The 16113-nt window shown below is 42.5% G+C and overlaps 1 protein-coding gene across 7 annotated transcripts in view; it reads right to left on the reverse strand.

Moving 5' to 3' along the window:
* The window catches only part of NHEJ1 (non-homologous end joining factor 1), an 86594-nt gene that overhangs the window by 20578 nt on the left and 49903 nt on the right, over positions 1-16113 (reverse strand). The gene's annotated exons all lie outside the window — the stretch shown is intronic.

A 16113-nucleotide genomic window follows, 5' to 3' on the forward strand; every position in this document is an offset into this window, starting at 1 on the left:
GGCCTAGGTAGAGAAGCTTTAAAAAAAAACTGGCAAAGGGTAAGAGGCTTGATAAACCAAAATTTAGATTCAGGGAAAGAGGTGGAGACTCATATTAAGGGGCTCCTAGATACAAAGCATTCTACATCATCAAGAAACATTTCCTAAAACTCAACATCAAAGCCCAGAAATCAAGGAATCAAACTTAGAGAGGGCCACTTGGAGAAAGGATACATGGTTTTCTAAGATTTCCTTCTTTCTAAATAATTCAAGGCAGGAGGAAAGTGAGAGGACCTATCTCTTGCTATTTACGTATTTTTTAATTCTTTGAATTTTTATTGTATAAAGTTGATAGAACTTTGCAAGACTAATCCTTCAGGAGAAGAATACTTGAGGACGCAGGAGAAAAAGAGTTGGCAATGACCTGGGAAAGATTCTGTAAACATAAAGTGCTGTAGAGATATATGAAATTACTACTCAATTGACTCAGATTTTCAGTCATTTTTGCTCCGCAATCATGCCTAAAAGTAGACAAGTATTAATTCAACAGGTATTTATTGAGGCCCTGCTATGTTCCAGGTACTGTTCTTGGCTACTGAGAAACAAAAGTCAACAGAACATACAAAAATCCCTGCCCTTGAGGAGCTTATATTATAGCAGTCAAACACCATCAATATTACAGTTATGTTAGGAAATGTTCAATGCAATGGGGGAAAAAAGAGTAGGGTAAAGGATTGGGAATGTAGGGATGAAAAGGTGGGATGCAATTTTAAATAAAGTGATCAGGGTAGGCTTTGATGAGATGACATTTAGCAAAGATTTGACAGTATGGGAATTAGCCTATGGATATCTGGGGCACAAGTGTTGGGAGCAGAGGGCATAAGACAGGAGTGTGCCCAGGGTGTTAAACAAAACAGTAAGATGACCAATGTAGCTAGAGTGAAGTGAGGGAGACAAAGGTGGTAAGAGATGAGGTCAGAAAGATTATAGGGATCAGATAAGAAGGGGCCTTGTGAGCCACTGTGACAACTGTTTTTACTTAGAGTAAAATGGAATCCCTTGCAGAGTTCTGAGCAAGGAAGTGGCATGAACTGACTCAGAACTTTAAAGAATCACTCCAGCTTCCAGGTTCAGAAGAGATTATAGACAGTTCCTGGCTTATGATTTTTTTGGCTTTACAATGGTGTGAAAGTGATATGCATTCAGTAGATATTCAGGGATATTCAACATTTCATTATAAAATAGGCTTTGTGTTAGATGATTCTGCCCAACAGAAGGCTAATATAAGTGTTCTGAGCATGCTTAAGATAGGCTAAGCTATAATGTTCCATAGGTTAAGTGTATTCAATACATTTTCAACTTATGATATTTTAAACTTACGATGGGTTTATCAGGATGTAACCCCATCATAAGTCAAGGGACATCTGTATAGGAGAACAAGGATGGAAACCCAGAGACAACTGCAGTCCCCTAAGCAAGAAATGATGGTGGCTCAGACCAAGGTATTAGAGCAGAGGCAGATTCTGTATTTATTTTGAAAGAAGGGCCAATAGAATCTCTTGATGGATTGGATGTGGGGTATGAGAGAAAGACAAGAGTCAAACATGACTCCAAGATTTATTTGTTTCAGACACAGAATCTTGCTATATTGTCCATGCTGGATTCAAACTCCTGGGCTCAAGAGATCCTCCTATCTTGGCCTTCCAAGTAACTGGGACTACCCATGTGCTCCACTATGTCTGGCACAACTCCAAGATTTTTAACCTGAGCAAGTCTGAAAGGGTGAAGTTGCCATTAACCAAGGAGAAGGCTATGGAATGAGCAGGCTTGATGTGGGGGTTGGGGGTAGGGGAGAAGAAATGAGAAGTTCAATATGAATATGTTGAGTTTGACCTATTAGACTTCCAGGTGGAAATGTTGAACAAGTAGTTGAATATACAAGTCTGGGGTTTGGGAGAAAGAACTGGGCTGAAGATACAGGGATAAAGATGATGTTTAAAGCCATGAGACTGAATGTGATCACCAACAGAGCAAATGTGGGTAGAGAATAGAAGAGGGCCAAGGACTGAGCCTTGGAGGTAGTGCAGAAGAAAAGAGATCAGCAAAGGAGATTGTGAAGAAGTAACTGATGAAGCAGAAAATAAAGCCAGGAAAGTGTATTGCTCTGGAAACCAAATGAAAGTATGTCGAGAAGGACTGGGCGACCAACTCTATCAAATGCTGTTTGACCAAATAAGATGAGAGATGAGAACTATTTACTGGATTTTGCAACGAAAAAGTCACTAGTAACCTTTTCAAGAACAATTTCAATGGAGTGATGGGACCCAAAACCCCATTTAAATGGTTTTAAGACAGAACTGGAAGAAAAGGAAGGTAAGATCACAGTAAAAATAGACAACACTTGTAAGGAGTTTTGTAGTGAAGGGGAGTGAAGATGTAGGGTGGTAACTGGTGGGCAAACTGGGGTGTCAGAAGGATTTTTAAGGTGGAAGAATAATAGTACATTTGAATACTAATATAACAATCTTATAGAAAACAAAAACTTAGGGAGAGGAGAATTACCAGAGCAATTTCCTTGATAGGTGAGATAGAATCTAATGCACAAATAGAGAGACAGCCTTTAGACAGAGGCATGGCTACTTTATCTTTGCACACAGGTGGAAAGGCAGTGTCTGAGGGTACATATGTTAGTAGGAAGTAGAAGTATGGTTTAAGTCTGCAAGAGTTCATTTCTGACTGATTCTTCTTTTTTAGGGAAATTTAATTGCCTGGCAGCATTAAGGCTGCATTTGAGAGGCAGGGTCAAGAACTTAAATTGAAACTAGGCAGGCTGGGTGCAGTGGCTCACTCCTGTAATTCCACCACTTTGAGAGGCCGAGGTAGGAGGATTGCTTAAGCCCAGAAGTTCGAGACTAGCCTGGGCAACACAGTGAGACTCTGTCTCTAAAAAATTTTTTTAAATAAATAAATAAAATGAAGAAACTAGTCAGCATGGTTTTATGTTTTGCTTTCTGACTACATTTGACTGCATAGGTATGGAGGAGGTAGAAAGTTGAGTTTAACTATACACAAGAAATGGGCAATAAAATCAGAAGTGTGTGCAAGGGAGTGATTACAATTGACCATAGATGCTGGGTAAGGAAGGGAGGCAGAATATCACAGGAGTCAGGACAATGAAAAGGAAGGTAAGGTCAATGGGCTGGAGCTCTCTGTAGGATTAAAGGAATGTTGAGTCAAGGTAGAGGAAGAAAGCCGGCAAAACAGGATGGGGATGTGCTCGGAAAGTGGGATGTTTAAAACTGAGAATATGGAGAAGTGCAATGATTGGTGATTACAAGGCCTAGAGCAGACTCTAGAACAGAGCTTCTCAACAGTGGCACTACTGCCACTTTGCGCTGGACAATTCCTCATGCTGGAGGGCTGTCCTGTGCACTACAGGATGTTGAACAGTGTCCCTGGACTCTACTCACTGCACCAGATGCCAGTAGCACTTCTCAAGTTATGAGACCCAAAAATGTCTCTGGACCTTGCCAAATGTTCCCTGTGGGCAAAACCTCCCCTTGTTGAGAACCACTGCTCTAGGGTATGTCCAGAGAAGTCACTGAATGAGATAGGGCAAGAGTCAACATAATTAGAGAAGTACTGGAGAAGGCAATAGTGAGTCAGGAGCTAAACTCCTCAAGAAATGAGTAGGAATTACTCAGAGTCAGTGCATTTCATAACAGTGAAGAGTCCTGGGTGATAGGTTCAGATGCATCAGACTCAAAGCTGGGCTTTTTAAAGAAGAGGGAGGAGACATGGTCAGAAACCAGCAATTAGAAATAAGGAAGACGTGCATCCCAGCTCCATACTCACTAGTAAGAGGACTATGAAAGAAGAAACAGCCACCGTGTCAGAGTGAGGCAGAAAAGACATGGGAAAAGGCAGAAAAGACATGGGAAAAGTCTTTAGGGGAAGGCCAGCTTTCTCATCAAGAAGGAGAAAGTAATGCTCGAGGAAGAGACTGAAGATAAAGAAGATTTTGCTGATTATAAACTATGAATTTCAGAAGGTACAATGGTAGGGCCCAGAAACCGGGGAAGGGTAGGAAAAGAGGACAGAATGGGGAAATGCAAGCTGTATTTCTGAAACTGGTAGGTGGCATCCGGTGGGAGGTCCACTGAGGGGAGGGGTGGTATAGTGGAGGCAGATCTTTAATACAGGAGAAGAAGGAAGCCTTCGGTTATTGTGGCAAGAAGGTGGACATAAAGTAAGAATCTTCTGGGAACATGGCACATGACATATTCACACAATAGTCAGGAATCACTCTGTAATTACCAACCCTAGGCTAGAACTAGTTTAGAACAAAAAGGATAGTTTTCTAACCTTCAACAGCTTTAATATGAGGAAGTCGACCAAACAGATACAAATCTATCAGGACGTGAGAACAGGGTCTTCGAAGGTCCAGGAGCTAAGGAAACCTTCAAGAATGGTGAAACTTGGCTGTGCATGGTGGCTCACACCTGTAATTTCAGCACTTTGGGAGTCTGAGGCAGGTGGATTGTTTGAGACCAGTTCGAGACCAGCTTAGCCAACATGGCAAAACTCGATCTCTACTAAAATGCAAAAAAAAAAAAAAATAGCTGGGGATGGTAGTGCACACCTGTAATCCCACCTACTTGGGAGACTGAGGCATGAGAATCACTTGAATCCAGGAGTCAGAGGTTGCAGCGAGCTGAGATTGTGCCACTGAACTCCAGCCTGGGCGACAGAATAAGACTGTCTTTGAAAAAAAAAAAAAGCAGCAATGAAATATGACTAAGAATCCAGAGAATCTGATCTAGTGCTTATACACGCTGGAAGAGAATTAGAATGCAGATTCCCACAGGAACCAAGAATCCCACCAAGCCAGACAGGTTGAGGAAAGTAATCTGGACCCACGAAGCTAACCAACTGAGCTAAGAAGTAGCAAAGAACTCTATCAAGATAAAGAATTGGTGCTGGGAAAATTCATCCATTCATATTTCTTCCTCTATGGGCATTTTACAAAATTATTTTTTAAATACTAATCAATGTAAACACTATAGATGTATATAAATAAAAGACTTCTACTCTTTAACTCCAATCCCCCCCTCAGAGGAAACCACTGTGAACAATTTGATGTGTATCCTCCCAGACTTTTTTTCTATTTGGTATAAACATCCCAAATGGGATCACATTACATATATTCTTATGCATTTTGCCTTTTTTGGGTAACAGTGTATCATGGCCATCTTTTCAAGGCTATTTATTTACTTATTTATTGGGGATGGAGTCTTGCTCTGTCGCCCAGGCTGGAGTGCAGTGGTACCATCTTGGCTCACTGCAACCTCTGCCTCCCGGGTTCAAGCAATTATCGTGCCTCAGCCTCCTGAGTAGCTGGGATTACAGGCGCGTACCACCACATCTAGCTAATTTTTGTATTTTTAGTAGAGATGGCATTTTGCCATGTTGGCCAGGCTGGTCTCAAACTCCTGACCTCAGGTGATCTGCTTGCCTTGGCCTCCCAAAGTGCTGGAATTACAGGGGTGAGCCACCGCGCCCGGCCTATTTATTTATTTTTGTGACAGGGTCTTGCTCAGCTGCCAGGCTGAAGTGCAGTGGTGGGATCATAGCTCACTGCAGCTTCAAACTCCTGGGCTCAAGCAATCCTCCCACCTCAGCCTCTTGAGTAGCTGGGACTACAGGAACTTGCCACTGTGCTTGGCTAACTTTTTAATTTTTTGTAGAGATGGAGTCTCGCTATGTTTCCCAGGCTGGTCTTGAACTCCGGGCCTCAAGTGATCTTCCTGCCTTGGCCTCCCAAAGTGCTGGGATTACAGGCCTCAGCCACCGCACTCGAACTACCTCATTCTTTTTTTTTTTTTTGAGACAGAGTCTTGCTCTGTCGCCAGGCTGGAGTGCAGTGGCGCAATCTCAGCTCACCGCAACTTCTGCCTCCCGGGTTCAAGCAATTCCCCTGCCTCAGCCTCCCAAGTAGCTGAGATTACAGGCATGTGCCACCACATCCAGCTAATTTTTTGTATTTTAGTGGAGATGGCGTTTCACCATGTTGGCCAAGATGGTCTCGATCTCCTGACCTCGTGATCCGCCCGCCTCAGCTTCCCAAAGTGCTGGAATTACAGGCGTAAGCCACCGCACCCGGCCCTCATTCTTTTTAATGGCTTCATTGTATTATATTATATGGATAAGCCGTAATTTAGTCATATTTCCATAATGATGGACTTTTAAACCATTTCCAATTTTCTGTATTATAAACAATGCTGCTGGTGTTTTTGCATGTTTAATAATTTTATAGAGTACATTCCCACTGGCTAGATTAAAGGATATATTTGACACTGCCAAAAAAACGCCCTCGAAAAATGTACCAATATACCTTCCAACCAAAATTGCATAAAGTACCCAATTCCTCATACTCTAGTCAAAGCTGTAATAATCTTCATTTTTGCCAACTAATAGGAGAAGATCAACTCATTCTTGTTTTAATGTGAACTCTTTTTTTGGTTTTCTATATTTTAGTGGCAGGGGATATTTCAGTTTAAGAATACTGAAAACTTGCTGGGTGCAGCGTGTGCCTGTAGTTCCAGATACCAGGAGGCTGAGGCAGGAGGATCGCTTGAGCCCAGGAGTTCTAGGCTGTAGTGCGCTATGCCAATCAGGTGTCCGCACTAAGTTCAGCATCAGTATGGTGACTCCTGGGAATGGGCGACCACCAGATTGCCTAAGGAGGGGTGAACCAACCCAGGCTGTTAACAGAGCAGGTCAAAACTCCCATGCTGATCAGTAGTAGGATTGTGCCTGTGAATAGCTACTGCACTCTAGCCTGGGCAACATAAAAAAAAAAAAGCTGGGCACAGTGGCTCATGCCTGTAATCCCAGCACTTTGGGAGGCCAACACAGGCAGATCACTTGAGGTCAGGAGTTCAAGATCAGCCTGGCCAACATGGTGAAACCCTGTCTCTACTAAAAATACAAAAATTAGCCAGGCGTGGTGGTGGGTGCCTGTAATCCCAGCTACTTGGGAGGATGAGGCAGGAGAATCTCTTGAACCTGGGAGGCAGAGTTTGCAATGAGCTGAGATCACACCATTGCACTCTTTATTAAAAAAAGCAAAAACGGGAAAAAAAAAACTGAAAACTGTTTTCAGATTAGGTTATATGCATAAACATTGAACCAAGAGGATACTATTTTCATTTATTTATTTTTAACTTTTTTCTTTTTTCTTTGAGACAGAGTCTTGCTCTGTCGCCCAGGCTGGAATGCAGTGGCGCCACGTAGGCTCACTGCAACCTCTGCCTCCCGGGTTCAAGCGATTCTCCTGTCTCAGACTCCCAAGTAGCTGGGACTACAGGCACACACCACAATACCTGGCTAATGTTTGTATTTTTAGTAGAGATGAGGTTTCACCATGTTGGCCAGGATGGTCTCCATCTCCTGACCTCAAGTGATCCGTCCGCCTCGGCCTCCCAAAGTGCTGGGATTACAGGCGTGAGCCACCGTGCCTGACCACCATTTTTTTTAAAAACAAAATGACTGCTAAATGGAAAGAAACCTAAGAATAACAACATTACACATATAACTAATACTTTCAAATGCTTCTAATGTGCCAGACACTATGAAAAGCACTCAAGTATATCTCATTGAGCTCTCACAACTCTAAAGAGAACATTATCCCTATTTTACACCAAAATAAACTGGAGCCAGGTAGGTTAAGTAAGTTTCTCAAAGTCACACAGCTAGTAACTAAGTAGAGCCAGGTTTCAACTCAGATCACCAGACTCTGGAGCCCCCATTTAGACCAAAGTCAGCTCAACTGAAGTCAAAGAGCTAGCAAGTGGTACAGTCAGGATTCAAACCCAGGTTTGCCTAACTCTAGAGCACATATATGTAAGGTGTTTAATAGAATTTATATTATCTGTATGAATAATGTTATGATGGTGTTGGGAAGAATTTATTCTTACCCAAACATTTTTTTTGGTTCTGGTTTTGTTTTTTTTTGGTTTGTTTGTTTTGTTTTGTCTCAGGTTTAAAAAACAAAATGACATTGCCTTGGTTGAACAAAGTCAGGGTCACTGCACTGCATGAATCCAGGAGCATCCTGCTTTATGAGAATGGAACTCATTGGAGCTGTGCCATGCACAACCTGCAGGGCCAAACATGGTGGCCCCAGGACCAGGTACAGACTGAAGGAAAAAGGGGATTTCTGCCTGCAACTATGCCAAAAGAGCTAAGGGAAACAGTGTGTCCCCTAGTGGTTGAGAACAGTATTGACAGCTGCAAATGTCTAGCTAGAGAGCTCCAGAACTGACAGAATTAGGGTAGTTGCTGCAGTGAGATCAGCACACATGAAAACTTTAATTGCTGCTCTCTCTACCCAGGGTGTTCCCTTACAAGAGGGTGCAAGATCTATCAAGGCTACTCTTTGAAGAATCAGAGGTTCCCTAGGAAACAAAGGGGAATAGAGGAGAAGTATCACCCAAAACTTAAGTCTCAAGAATAAGATGCCTACATAATAAACGAAGAGAACAACTTTTACTACATGACAGAAGGTGGTAGAGAAAGAGGGATATACATAAATAGACTCAAGACTAGATAATCAATGCTGGAAACTTCGCAGTAATCTTCCAAAAGGCACCCCCCCACACACAAAAAAGAAGAAACCACTAGAAAATTAAGAAAACCTTGAAAATGTTCTCAAGAGGGAAAATGATGCTAAAAGAAACCCAGATGTGGTGAATATAAAATGAATGGAATTTTGGAATCATTCCTACTGTCAGCCTCTCTTAGAATTGAGGCAAAGGCAATTGCAGACTTGGGAAGAAAGGCTTAACTTGACCAAATTAAAATGGCCTAAAGCCATGAAGAGACCATGGGTAAAACAGAAACACACATCAGCTGGGGTGGAAGGCAAGAACTCAGATGTATCACAGGAACTCAGGGAAATGAAGAGGATTCACCAAGGTAAACCTGATTATAGTTGAGTGCTGTCACTGCTTGATTGAGAGGGGGATATTCTGGTTAAACACATCTTCTACTTTAGTATTTACCATTTGTTCTGTAAGTAGATTACTAATTTTCAAATAATTAGAAAGTATATTATAAAATAAAAATAACACACCTCATAATCTTCCAGTAACATAGGGTGTTAATCAGAAGTATCAACTGTCACTATAGTCTAAGGTTTGTGCAGAATCTGGTCTGTTATTGACTTGTCAAAGATATTTCTAAGAAGAAATATCTAGAAAGATGTAGGTGGCACCAGATTTCCACTGGCCAGACAGGAAAGAGACTTTTTTTAGTTCAAAGAACTTGTACAGTAAGACATGTGGTTAATTATCACAGCAATGGGACAGAAGGGAAACCCTGCCACATCCATTTTGACAGCTCACTAGACTGCAAGCTCTATGAGAACAAGGACTTTGCTTTGGTCGCTGCTCTGCCACTGCCTCTAGAACAGTGACTGGCACACAGGAGGTGTTCACAAAGTATTTAAAGAAGAAATATTAACAAATGCTGTTCCATTTAATATGCCCTTTTCTCATTCTTTCAAAAAAACCTCTTGAAATAAAGAATGAATTCTGTTCATTCTGTCTAATACACTGTCTTCCTATCCTCTAATTAGGGAAATCTCATTTATGAAGGTCCAACTCAAATTTCTTCTCTTCCTTAAAGTCTTCCCTGATCCCTTTCTACTGCCTACAATCCTCCCTCCTTCAAATGGCCAGAATTAAATCTTCCTTATTCATTTTCCCATGGTACGTTACTTGGACCTATATTTGCTCTCATTTCGTTCTATACTGTATTTCAATTCAGTATTTACATGTCCAATTCTTCCATGGGGTTATAAGCTCCTTGAAGGCAAGGTTTCAGTTTCAGTTTTCCTTGAAGATCCATCTTCTAACATAATGCCTTGCAAATAGTAATTACTTAAATGTCTTTTAAGTTTAATAAAATAGAATTATATTCTTGGTGTTTAATAAGGCACCAGCATATACTAAGTGCTCACTAAACGTTCATTCCATGAATGAATGGAAAGAAAGGTAATACCAGCAAAACTAAGCTGCCTCAGATCCCAGGACTAGGAGGCATCATGCCTTGAAGACAGAGAAATGGTCTTTTTCTCTTGGGTCTAAGAAGACCTTGCCTGGCTCCTGCGCCCAATGTCAGGCACCCTGGCACCAAAACTGTAGAGATAAGTTTGAAGAAGTTCCAGGGAGGGTCACATAATTGACTTGGGGTGGGGGAGGAAAGGATAAAAAAGGAGCGATTAGGGGCTCAAGTTAGACAGATGGCCTAAGTGACGTCTGAGACTAGACATGATAACCTTCTGCTAACACTGGGAGAGTGTAAACACCCAAGAGGGGAGGAATTGTTTAGCCTGGTCCAGTGGGCTCAAAGTAGGAGAAAGGATGAGACAAGGGACGGGAGATCAAAGCCCTGTGACAGAAAGCCAAGCAAAAGAGACACTGCTCTCCTTGGACTCAGAGAAAACAAGGCCATATACATTTTCACAGATATCTACAAGTGTTATATCCTCATCTTCAGGCATAAAGGAGGCCTACAACAGATGGATTATTGAAACCTAATACAAAGAGCCTATGCTTGGAACAGAAAGCCCTTTTACCATTATGCAAAATGTAGCTCCATACTCAATGTTATTAAACAGTGCCCAAAAAACCCACAGATTCAGACTGTGCTCATCTTCAAGAGAAGATGAGAAAAGAAAAAGTACAGAGAGTCAGCAAAGCAGTGAACTGGAATCCCACAGTTTGGTAAAATGCATGAAATTTCTAACCTGTGTTCTCATTTGCTGTTTTCCATTTTACTCTAACAAAAACACCTCTCAAACTGGCATTTGCTGAAAAAATATTCATTTTTTCCTATTTCCCATTCTACTCCAAGTCGGCCTACCTGCCTTCTAGTACACTTGAGTGGGCTTCAATGGTGCCCACAACATTGATAGTGAGTGCTGAGAGAGCGATATAGAAGATATGGTGTCCTGCTTCAACAAGCTTCTAATCTACTTGAAGAGAAAAAAGGTAAGTATGTGAAAACAGCAAGAAAATAACTGCAAAGAAACATATGATATATGCAAGAGAAAGGAGGATAAATGAGCTATATAACTGCTAATGATCTGTCAAATCAGGGGAAGATAACTGAACTGATCATTCAGGGAGGGCTTCCCAGCAGAAGTGAAATTTTCTTCCTAAAGAGGAAAAATAGAAATCGATTGATTGAAACCAATTTATGGTTTACAAAAGCTAGAAGGAACCTCAGGGTGTATCTGATCAAAATTGCTCATCTGACAGATGAACCCCAGGGAGCATAATAATATGCCCAGGTGACAAATCAAAAAAGTGGAAGAACTGGAATTCAAATCAAAGTATTCTGATTTCAAAACCCAGGGCAGATGACAGGAACAAATGCAGAGAAGCAAGAAACAGCAATGTCTGTCAGGAAGAAGGTAAGCAGACTGGCATCGTGGGGACAGAGGAACTGTTTCACAGAGTAAGGAGAAATAAGAAGCCCCAGGCTGCTCCCAAATAATCTTAGTTGCTCCATATGGACCCCACTTCTCTCTCTCTCTTCAGGAACATCCACCATACCTTAAATTAGTGGCATGTGCCCTGCAGGACTTATGTATTTCCCATACCACATGCCCTGCTCTGGGGCCTAATCTCCCTCTAAGGGCCACAATTCTCACTCCCAGAGTCCATACTGGTTCTAAGGGCTCTAGAAGCTCCAAGATATACATATGGCAAAACTAACCAAGAAGTTACTCCACATACGAACTTCTTGTTCTGCTTACAGCCCCACCCTCCTCCCTTGCCCCACCAACACTAGGAAACCAGATGTACAAATGGTTAACAGAGAAAAAAAAAAATCCCACCCAGACCACTTGAAACGCGGCTAGTCTGGCTGGGCTTCGAGTCCGCTCAGCGACTGCGCCATGACTGCTATTTATAGCTTCTGGGTGCCCAGCCCAGCTTCCAGGTCACTAATTGTGGCCCAGCCCCGAGCCAACCCCCACACCTCCTCCCCTGCCCTGTAACACAGGGAACAAGAAGAAAATCTAGCTTTGTCCAGCCCAGGAAGAACAGCCAGGAGTGAGATCTGAATCCAAGACCCTGTATTATATGCCTTGTGAACAGTATCAAAACTGTCAGAAGGCTCTGCCCTCGTTCCACACATCTTGAAGAGCTGAGTGTCCCTCCTTCCACAGCAGCCTCCTTTCCTGAATTCTCTAAGTTCATCCAGAGTTGAATCCTGAGTTCAGTCTAATCCATCCAAATGCTAGAGAGTGAGAGATAGGTTTTGGCTATCAAGGACACCAGCCAACAGTTAAGTAAAGAGCATATGTCTTTGAGCAAGCATCTAAGCACCCTTGGATTCATGTGTTTGCCTTTTCCTAGGGTCTATTTGTTAGATTATCTGTCCATTTATTTGTGTTACTACTCTAGTCATCCACAAAAAAGTACCCAGGCAGGAGGCACGCTCAGAACTAAACTTCTAAAAATTCTTTTCTAGCATTTACCAAATACATTTTAAGTTCCACATATTCTTAGTTTCAGACAGAGGACCTGAATAAGATAGTTTTATGAGAGTGCTATAAATAATCCCTTCTGATTCCAAGATGCTATTATTTGAGTATTATTCTATAATACTGTTTTCCCCCTAGAGATACAGATTACTGAGATGGGCAATGACCCTTTTTTGGCATATGAGGCTTTGTGAAGTTATCCTGGGTGGAAAAAAAAAAAGGTTTTTCTAAGGTATAAGAGTTAATGGCAAAAAGACTCAGTGAAGCTTACTCTGTTAGTTCTATACCTGTGCTACAGTGGGGAAACCACCATGGGCCACATTCCCCTGTGAATTCTACATCTGAACCCTTGTTCCCATCCCAATTAAACTTAACCACTGTCAATGACATCTATATTCACAACAAAGGATTGGGACTAGAGATGAAAGAAGAGTTAAGAGACTTAGAATAAGAGTGAGATATCTCTTTCTTTTTCCAGTGCCCCAGCACCTAAACTATGGTTACCATTCTCAGACAGAACAACAAGCCCCCAACCCTCTACATCCTTGACTGATGCTGCCTAAGACTACACATCTCAATGCCAGTCTTTTCCTTCTCATTTTGGGGTTCATTTGGGCAACTGGATAATATGCCAGGGATTCTGGTTATTGGAGCCAGAACCAGAATGCTGCTGTGCTATCTCATCATCACCCACAAATACCAATTCCCAGCCCCAAATGGTCCCAAATCTTTCCTCCCAAGACCACAACGGATAAAAAAAAAGTTTCCAAATTAAAAAACTAAAACTGGCAACAAAGGTGCCCCATGGCAGTAACCTTTAAAACTGGCCATTAAAGTTTATAAGTCAGACGGGCACCAACGTGAAGGATCAAGAAGAGAAAAACAGCCCCCTCCCTTGGGGACCCGGAGCCACAGCCTTCCCCCTAAAGCCACAGAGCTGATGTCACAAGAAGCGCTTGCTGCATCAAGGGCTCTCTGTGTCCCAACTACAACCATTCACAATGCAGGCAGACTCTGCGTGCTGGAGGCGGGCTGGTGTCTGGCAGAGAATAAAGGAAAGGGGAGGGGCAAGGAGGCGTGGGTTGGGAGTATATATGAGGTAGGGAAAGGTGAGAAAGGAGAGAAAAACATCAAATCTCCTCCTAGCCCTCAGGACTGCCTGCAATTCACAGGCCAGGAGGAAACAGGCCCTGTCAGACTGCCTAAGATAGTGGTTCTCTTTTTCCACCTAACACATAAAAGGCATACCACAGATTTTCATCAGTAACGACAGTATATTATGCAATAATCCTTAACTATCTTGGGGTGGATAGTTTTTTGATATGTGCATATCAAAAATTTTTTGGTAAGGGTATGAATAGTTTGAAAAGGCTTCCAAATAATTCTAACCATCTCCCCGATTGGGTATGTACCCCCTATGAAGAATCATGAGCTTAAAGAGCCTACTTTTCCCTCCCTCCCTTCCTTCCTTCCATGTATTCAACAAATACATTTTGAGAGCTTACATGTGCCAAGCATTGTTCTATTGACACTGGAGAGACAGCAATGAACACACAGACAAAAATCCCTGCCCTCATTGAGAATCCATGTCTTCACATGGGGTAAAATCAACGTAATTAAAAAGCAGAATCTAAGGGGTGCCCACTGCACCCTGTAATCCCAGCACTTTGGGATGCCAAGGCAAGAGGACTGCTTGAGCCCAGGAGTTCAAAACCAGCCTGCGTAACATGGAAAAATCCCGTCTCTACAAAAAATATATATATATAAATTAGCCAGGTGTGGTAGGGTGCACCTGTAGTCCCAACTACTCGGGAGGCTAAGGTGAGAGGATCGCTTGAACCCCAGGAGGTTGAGGCTGCAGTGAGCTGTGTTTGCACCATTGCACTCCAGTCTGGGCAACAGAGTGAGATGCTGCCAAAAAAAAAAAAAAAGTAGAAATGTGTGGTATATTGGGTTATGGTAAGTGCTATGGAGAAAAGTACAGCAGAGACAGAGACAGAAAGTGCTGGTGGGGTGGGGGTGGAGGTGGGGCTGAAATTTTAGATGGGGTGGCCGGGAAGTCCTCAATTAGAAGGTATCACTTGAAAAAAGACCTGAAGGAAGTGAAGGAATGAATCATGCAGATATCTGGGAAAGACCATTCTTAGCAGAGGGAACGGCAAGTGAGAAGGTCCTGAGGTGGGGCACCGGTCTCAGATGTTCAAGAAACAGGAAGGAGGCGGCCACCGTGGATGGAGTCCATATGCTACTGTTCATCACAGCACTCCTCCTCCATTTCAGATCCTTTGGCTCTGAGGAGTCTGGGCTGACTGCATGTTGGACTGAACTGTCCAAGCCAGGAACATGCTCGCAAGCAGAAAGAACTTAAATAGCTTGGTGAAAAGGGACATGGGTAGATAAGATGAGCTTAGTTTTAAAGTATTTCTCTTTACTGAAACAGCTCAAAGTTCCTTTAAATAAAACATCACCCAACCTCACAAAATGCTTGTAAGGAACAAAGGTCATATTCCTTAACTAAGGACCAGAGGGGGGAAAATCATTTTAAAGATGATTTTAGAACTGGAATAGAATTTACTCGTGATACCCAGACCAATGCTCTATTATTCATAAAAGCATAGACTACTAAAAGGTGGAAGCCAGATTTATCTCACCCATTCTCCTCATTTACTCAAAAGGCAGCTGACAAAATTAGAACCCAGGTTTCTTGGATAAGGGGTTAACACTCCTTAAAAAGCAAAGTAGGGGGATGGTACAGCTTTTAAAAGAGGGGACCAGCTCTCAAATCCTGCATTCTAGAAACTCTCCTACAAGGGAAAGATATGGTGATGACATTAGCATTACAGAATACTAATAAACAGTCTTCTCTGTCCCCTGACCCCTAGAAAAAATCTAGTTATCCCACACGCTTGGCCCACTCCCCTTATCTAGATCCCTTTAGCCCCAAATGTCTTTCATGAGACAGTGTGGCCAAGCCAGTGGGCTGCAGGTTCTGAAGACCAGAATTAAGTCTACAGTGTGAATACAGACACACACACACACACACACACAGAGAGAGAGAGAGAGAGATACATACAGTCAGTGGGAAGGAAGGGGAAAGGAAAGCACACACAACACAACACACCAGGGCAGCTGCAGAAAACAACTGCTTGTTAAGTTAAAATTAAACTCTGTACAAATATTGACCTTTGGAGGGGACAGAAACCGGTCCCATATTTACCAGCTTTATAAATGGGACTGACCACAGCTGCCCCACGCGCTTGGCCAGCATCATGGCAGGATGGGGCGAGGCCATGCTTTAGGGGTGGGGGGATGAATGAGAGGGGCAGGAGACATTTTAAACACTCTCTTAAATGTAGTTACTACTGGTAGGTCAAAGTTCCCAAAAGCCTTAAAAGGGGAATTTCTAGGAAAGCAAATAAGGCAGTCTCTGAAAGTGGGGGTCAGAGAAATAGGAATAGGAAAAGCTTCGGCAAGGAAAAATTGCTAAAAAGAATGAGAAATACAACAGAGATTGTAACTAAATGGTGAAAGCACTGGGGAGCTTATCCTTTTGAACCCTGGCCCTTGGTCAAATC

Source organism: Pan troglodytes, chromosome 13 (assembly GCF_028858775.2).
Source record: "Pan troglodytes isolate AG18354 chromosome 13, NHGRI_mPanTro3-v2.0_pri, whole genome shotgun sequence".
Lineage (NCBI taxonomy): Eukaryota > Metazoa > Chordata > Mammalia > Primates > Hominidae > Pan > Pan troglodytes.